Source organism: Neomonachus schauinslandi, chromosome 6 (genome assembly GCF_002201575.2).
Source record: "Neomonachus schauinslandi chromosome 6, ASM220157v2, whole genome shotgun sequence".
Lineage (NCBI taxonomy): Eukaryota > Metazoa > Chordata > Mammalia > Carnivora > Phocidae > Neomonachus > Neomonachus schauinslandi.
Genome location: NC_058408.1, coordinates 113,210,482 through 113,218,127, shown reverse-complemented (window position 1 = coordinate 113,218,127; position 7,646 = coordinate 113,210,482). Strand labels below are relative to the sequence as shown.

The window sequence follows — 7,646 nt, the reverse complement described above, 5'->3', positions numbered from 1 at the left end:
TGCCCACACTTTGTCTCCATCACGTTTCTGGCCCTGGCTCCTTTCCCTTCTGTTCCTTCCCTTTGGCTCATGTCATCCCGTGCCTGTGTCTCCAACACTGGAAAAAGCTGTGCTCTGCCCACAACCGTGTTCTTCTAGAGTGTAGGGCTGCAGCACTCGCCAGGAAGGAAGCATGGGCCTGGTGGGGAAAGGCACTGAGCTGGGCATGGGATCCGCAGCCCGAGAGTCTCTGCCTCGCCTTCTGGACCCCTGGGCCCGCAGATAGAGCAGGACTTTCTGTGGGCTCTGCCCTGAGCCAGAGCCAGGCTTTCCACTGCGCTGTGAGACATCTGGTACAGTCGAGTCTGGCAGTCCGATCCTTTGCTCATCTGAAAGACTGACGCTTGTCCAGTGAGGTAGCTGGAGTTACCTTTCAGGGCAAAGGTTATACACCTGGTCATAGTGACGGTTCGGTGGGAAGGGCCGGAGCAGGGCTCAGTGCTGTCGTCTGTAATGTGGGTCCTGGCTAAGATCCCTTCTCCCTCCAGGGCTGGGCTGCTAGCCCTGCAGGCACCCCTGATGGTGGGTGCTCGGGTTGGGGTGCCTCCCCTCTGGGGAGGAGGTGTGGGGAGCAGTGCTGTGGTTCCAGCAGCCTGCAGAGAGTCACTCTGGGTGCCTTTACCGATCAGGCCACTGTGTGCTTCTTCTGCAGACCCACGTACTAACAGCCTGATTATTGCTGTGAACACTGCACCACCGAAATCATCATCAATACCAATGATTAAGTCCCAAGTGAGTCCAACCCATCGTTACTAGCATTTCACTGAATGTATTTTGGTATTTTTACTCAAGATCTTCTTTGTCTTAGGTTCAGAAGGCTCAGAAAATGAGGGGCATAGTTTACTTCGTGGGTTTCAACAAATATGACAGAGATAAGGTAATTCTGAGCAGGTAACCATGTGCCACCTATGAACCTAGATGGGAAAACTTTCAGAGGCACCATTCCCAAGGTTGCATGAGGATGGACCTCTAACCCACACCTAGTGTCTAGACAGCAGATAGCCACTCCAGAAACAAATAACAGTTGTTGTGTTAAACCTATATACCCCAGGTACACGTGTAAGGGCTTTCCCTTCCCTAAGGGTGGGCTGCTGGCCAACACCAGGGTCTGGCCCTCGGAATCTAACAAGCATGAGGCAAAAGACTGTCTCCTGGGATGGGGACTTCTGTGTCTTCAACTGCCTGTGAACACCTCATAGTTACAACTGCCTGTGAGCCAAGACACTTCCTCTTCCTTGTAGCTGGCTGACATTACAGGAAAACAGTCCCATGTGTATGGAACAGAGAAGGTCAAGGAAATGGAAGTCCTTTATAAATCGGTGAGTGTGCACTAAATGAGAAGGGGATAAGGAAGCTTCTCACCATTTCACCACCATCCACTGTCCCTGATCTGCTACCCCTCTCTCTTTTCTAGCTCGTGGCAAATTCCTGTGAGAAAGCTATGGCAAGGGGCATTTACTTTATGTGTTTATATGGTAAGAGATGAGCTCACTGTTCTAGACAGAAGCATGTGGGGAGTGTGTGCACGTATGCACACATGTATGTCTGTGCCCGTGGGCTCCAAATGTGTGGAGTCTGTGTTTGTGTGTTAGTGTGACTGAGTGTGTGTTTGGTGGTAGTGTGACTTGTGTGAGTGTCTGGTCCTTGCATGGTGAATAAATCCCAGGGCCAGAGCACCTAGAAAAGCAGACAGGGGTGAGCATGAGACTCGCAGCCTCTTCACCTCTGTGGCTCAGGCTGGCATCTTCTGCACAGGGCCCGAGGGCACGGAGCAGGCCCCTTCCCGAACCCCAGCCTGGCCTAGGAGTGTGAGGCCCCTAGCCCCCAACAGGGCTAGGCTGGGGGAGGGGGGGAAGGCACTGGGCTTCCTGCAAGCCCCTCCCTCCGCTTTCCAGGGGCCAGCCCACCCCTCCTTTGAGACCTCACTCCCAGGAGTCTCCCCCTTGCCCCTTCCCTGGTTCACTGGCCCCTCTGGATTCCCACAGCCCTTGGCACTTTGTATGTGCCATGACTTCGGCTTGGCTCTGTCACGGTTTATTTTTATCATTCTGTTCTTTGATATTTTTCCAGCCTTTTGTGAAGGAAATTTCCAAACCTACAGCAAAGTGGAAACAACTGTACAATGAACAGCCCTGCCTCCACTACCTGGATTTTGCAGTTAATATTTAGTATCTGACCATGGTTTTTATCATTGATCTATCTAGTGCACTTGCTCTATTCTCTCTCTCCCTCTCTGTCCATGAATCCATCCTTAATTTTTGTTGCATTGTAAAGCAAATTATAGGTATTAGTCTATTTCACTAAAACCCCTCATCTGCATATCTTAAACTAGGGACCAATATTTATTAAGTTATTTTTCTGAAATATGACAAAAGTGTATCATTTCATGAGTTCTGACAAAAGTACACAACACATGTGTGACTCCAACCCCCGTGAAAACACAGACCACTACACTGGTTTCCAGAAAATCCATGCTAGGCCCTTGTTCAGAAAATCTTTCTCCTGCCACCTGAAGGCAGTTAATGTTCTGATTTTTCCTTCCATAGGCTAGTTTGCTGTGTAAAAACATCCCCTTAACGGACTCATGTGGTATGAACGCTGTTTGGTTGATGTACTAGGCTCAGTGGTTCGCAGATTCATCCCTCCTGTGTGTTTGCTGGGTATGCTTGGGGCTTTCTCGCCCACTGAGGCAGGATGTTGCTGGCACCTTGTCATTCTTGTTCCTGTATGTGATGGACCCAGAGTGAGTGTCTGCAAAGAACAGACAGGGCACATCCATGGTGGCACATAGTAGGACCCAGGGCAGAGGAGGGCTTTCCTCTAAGATCCAGTGGGCAGGGTGGCAGGTAGACCCTCTGAGTGGAGTGCCTGCAGGCTGTGCTGGGCAGGAGGAGCCTGCAGAAGGAACGCTGTGAGTGCAGAGACATGCCTGCAGCCAGTCTGTTAGCTACTGTCCCTCCACTCCACTATGATAAAGTTACTATTTGTCCCATCCATCTCTCTCCCACAGATAACTCCCATAGATGGCTGATCATGTATCTGTACACAGCTATCTAAATATGCTTTTCAAGGATGTTTTGCATTAATGGGATCATGCAGTACATAACATTTTCCAACCATGAGCATGTATTCCATTCTACAGATGGAGGAAATTTCTTTCACTCGTCTCCCTGGTCAATATTCTGGTTGTTCCTAACATGTGGCTACAGCAGGCTGTGAGCACCATGAGGCTCACTCTCTGTGGGCATGGGTCAGGATTCCCTGGGTCAATCCCAGAAGTAGAATTGCAGCATGAAGAGGACACAGGTGAAACGTTGGTCAGGGAGCTGCCTGCCTTTCTAGCTCCTCTCTCTGGAGCTCCGGGAGGCCTGCTGTACAACTTCTCCAGAAGGAAAGTTCTCCATCCAGAAGGACCAGTCTCTCTGCTGGGGGCTACAGGTCCTCATGCCACTGACCGCTGCAATGCAGTGCCCCCCTCTGTAGGAAATGCAGCTCCCACAAACTGACATTAGTCTGTCCTTGGCTTCATTTTCTTCGTGTGCTTGTTACTGTTGGAGGAATTGGGTGAGGGGTGTTGGAGCAGAGAGCAGCAAAGTTGCTTTCCTCAGAAGGAGTTCCTGAGAATGGGGTTTTGGTGTGAACTGTTATAACTAGCAGATAGGAGGGAAAGTAGCTCTCAGCTCTGCCTCACACAGACCTCTGTATATTGCCTTTGCAGAATACTACGATGTGGAATTTTTGAGACCTGTCCCAGATCCAAGTAACAAGGAGAAATTTGTCTGCCAATATTTTGTGGGCGGCAAGAGGTTCCCCAGTAAGTAGTCCCCTTGGTGCCTCCAAGTGACAAATTCCCCACCTCAGGCTGCCTTCCCCTCAGCCAGCTAGGCCTTCAAAGTCCTTGCTGACCATGCACTGTGAACACTGTGAGGATAGATCTGTGTGGACAAGGGGAAGGAGGGACCTGGCTGGGAAGTTGGGAAGTCATCAACCCCCAAAGCACCAGAGCCTGTTGGAGCAGGGCTTTACCCCTAATGGCTCTGGGTGCTGGGTCTGCCCCAGAGCTGCATTCCCCCTCCCTTGGCTCAGCACTCACTTGCCTTGAGCCACAAGGACCCGAATCCCTGGAGACTGCTGGTAGAAACGAGGCAGCCCTGGGGCTCTGTAGTCTGGGCCAGGTGCGCTGGTAGCTTCCTGGAAGGGTATGTGCACTTGGGATGGAGAGAGGGTGCCACCTGCCAGACCCAGGCCCTGGGATCTTGGCACAGGCACATGTCACATGTGTGACCTTCACCAAATGAGGATTCTGTTCTCGGCCTCTCTTTTCTCTACTGTAAAATGGGGCTAATATGATAGTTGAGCTAACTAAGCCATATTGCCTATATAAGCCAATATTTGGGGAAACACTCGGGCTCAGGTGTATCTCCATATGGCCGAGTGGCCTGAGGAAGCGCACGGGTGGGCAGGCAGATGTGCCCTCGGTGCTGAGGTGGGTGTGATCCTCCCCAGAGCTCTGGGGGACAGGAGGACTTTCTGTGTCCTCCTCGGCTCTCCCAGTTAGCCCGCTGATGCCGTCCTTTCACCTGATTATAGTATGTTCAGTGACATCTTCCAGGGCCATCTGGTCAATCCATAGCAAATCCTCTCCCCCAGGGCATCTCTAGTCTCCTTCTTTCCCGTGGGCACACAGAACAGGACAGGGCACTGTTGTGGCCACATTCCCACAGCTGCAGTGTATAGATGGCCTCGGGGGATTAGATTTTCCTTGCTCAGTACTTCCTCAGGAGTGGCTTAGGGACTGAGGAAGCCTTTATATGGAGAACAATGTTCATGGAGCACTTACTATATCAGGTAATGTGCTAAGGGCCTTGCATATGCCATGTCCCCAAATTCTCAAAACAGATCTATTGTTATTTCTCAGTATAGCTCTGGAATGAGGCAGAGCGGTAATAATGAGTTTGCCCAAGGCCAGAAGCTGCTGTAGGAAGAGCTGGAAACAGACAGATGTGATCCAATTGCCTAGTCTGGGCCTTGCCTTGCTGAGATGACATTCTTAAGGAGTGCTGGACACAACCTATCTCCTAGGAAATGTGCTCAGATACTTCCTCTGTGCCCTGTGACTCTATCGGTTCACACCCTGGAGATCACCAGTGTTCCTCTTCAGTGTGGACTGGTGCCAGGGCCTCACATGGCAGAATCCAACACATACTCCTGTGCATTTCAGCTGATGGCCACTCTGCATGCATTCAGTGGCTGGTCGCAAGTGGCCTAGCAGGATTTTTTTTTTTTTATTGCCAAGACCTCTGATGCACTGATGGGGAGTGATTCAGTTTTTTTTCTAATTACATTTTCCTTAGATTTAAATGTCTGGGAAAACATTTTAGAAAATACAGAGAAGCATATAGAAAATTTAAAAATCGGTGTTGCTATGTATGTATTCTGTCTTTAGTGTGTAATGTTTTTATGTTTTAAGAAATTTTATACTAGTTTAAATAAATAAATTAAGTATTCAGTTTAATCAGTTAATAGTGGTTTGAAAACTCCTTTCCACTTCAGCAAACTTCTGGGCCCTAAGTGTGCAGCTACCTGCCATTAGCTTCTTTCTGCTCTGGACTGTGAACACCCTATGGGAAAGTAAATTGCATTTCTTAGGGATTTTTTTCCGCACTAACCCCAACCATCCTACCTCTCAGACACAGCTGCCTTTCCCGAAACCATATGTGGTGGCTAGCTTTCATTATCAGCCCAGTGGAGGGGTCAGACAGTTCAGGAGCTCATAGTTAATGTGACCATTGAGTTAGGGCCAGGGTTGGTCCACATGGAAATGAGCCATTCTTTAGGGAATAGTCCTGGCTTGTGACCAAAGTTAGGGGTATGAAAGAGTTTGGTCCCCCAGCTGCAAGAGACAAAACTGTTCTGAGCCTCTTGAGTGCCAACTCCCAGGATCCCCCACACACACACAAAAACACAAAGACAAAGAGAGCCCCTCTTCCTCCCTCAGGCTTTGCTACCTCACTAAATGGCACCACCATCCACCCAGTCATTGTGGCCAAACCCTGCCTGTCAACTGTGCTTCCCCTTTGCTTTTGCTCCACATCCAGTTCACTGTTGCCTCAATGTCCAAAACCTGCCCAGATCTGGCCAGCCCCCTGTCAGATTCATCATCTTAGAATAAAACCCAAACCCCTTCCCAGGGCCCACAATGCCCTGCCCACCTCTCCTCACGTCTCTCCTCAACAAGCTCAGCTAGTTATGCCCCAGGCCCTTGTCACATGCTCACAGAAGCCAGACACTCTTTCCTTGGATCTTTCCTTGGCTTTCCCCCCACCTGGTTTCAGCTCTAGGATCCTCTCCTCAAAGAGACTTTATTTGTAATGGAAATTTTCAACAATAGAGACAAGTAGCAAAAATTGTATAATGAACTTGACACAGCTTCACCTACTTTCAATAATTATCAACTCTGGACAATCTGGTTTTATTGATGCCTTCACCGTGGATTATTTTGAAGCAAATCCCAGCCATCACATCAGTGAAGTCACTGAAGTATACAGATTTTTGTTTCTGTGAAAGGAAATGGTATCTCTTAAGGACAGGACAGGTCCCCCATTCCTAAGCTGTGTCTTTTCCCTTCCACTCTCTGTCCTCCCCTTGCTTCTTATTGTCTCAGCACTTTTCACTGTCTGCATTTATTTTGTTCTTTGTTAGTTATTTCAATGTTTGTCTTCCCTCCAGTCCCTCAAATGTAAGGCCGTTGGGAACTGGGACTCAGCCTGTCTCTTCCATTCCAACCAGAGCATTCTAGAGGACCTGGTGCACAGTAGGGGCTCAGAGGAATGCAGAGAGGAGAAGCTGATATCTTTCAAAGTGTTAACTCTGCTTGCCAGAGGCTGGCAGAAAAGAAGAGATGGATGAATGGACATGACATTGACATTATTCTATTGTGATTGTCTCTCAGATAGAAAAGCGCTTGAAGTAACGGAAAGAAGTATAATGTGCCCTGGACATATAATTGAGACCGACAAACAGTAAGTGCCCCAGGATAGGGGCCAGATGGGCATTTTTGCCACCATGAGGTATACAGAACATGGGATGCCAAGCTACGGGTAGTACGTGTCTAATTCAGGGAGGGCTCCAGGCATCCTCAGCACATGCCCTTGGTGGTGGTCCCCAGAGGCACTCAAGGATTCCCTCATCCCTGGCTCTGCTGAGGAATGTAGGATTCGGGAGATGATGTACCCTGTGATGGTAACTTTGTTCCAGACAGCTGTTCAGAGCTAAGTCAACATACTCTATAAATAAAGAGTCAGGATGGTTACACCAAGCTGCGCTCCCTGGAAACTTAGCCCACAGCCAAGAGGGCATCTGACCCGATGTAAGTCTCCTCATGCCTGGTCAGTCTTCACTGCAGAAGTTGACCTTGTAGTGCTTGGGGTGAGCCCCCCTTACCCATACTGTATGCTCACTGGTGGACCCAATGCCTGATGGCCAAAGCCATTGCAATAAACAAAACTATTGACTATAGCTGACTCAAATGCAAGAAGTATACCTATCCATACTGGTGATCACCATCTGCCTTTTCTATGCTTTAGGAAGGTCATCGTGAGATATAG

General features: G+C 49.1%; 1 long non-coding RNA gene across 1 annotated transcript; it reads left to right on the top strand.

The window, feature by feature from the left end:
* The first annotated feature begins 3,838 nt into the window (after positions 1-3,838).
* Positions 3,839-7,640, top strand: LOC123325087. The gene is made up of 3 exons (XR_006540222.1): positions 3,839-3,853; positions 6,992-7,061; positions 7,626-7,640. It is a non-coding gene; the product is annotated as an uncharacterized LOC123325087 (long non-coding RNA).
* The last annotated feature ends 6 nt before the right edge of the window (positions 7,641-7,646 follow it).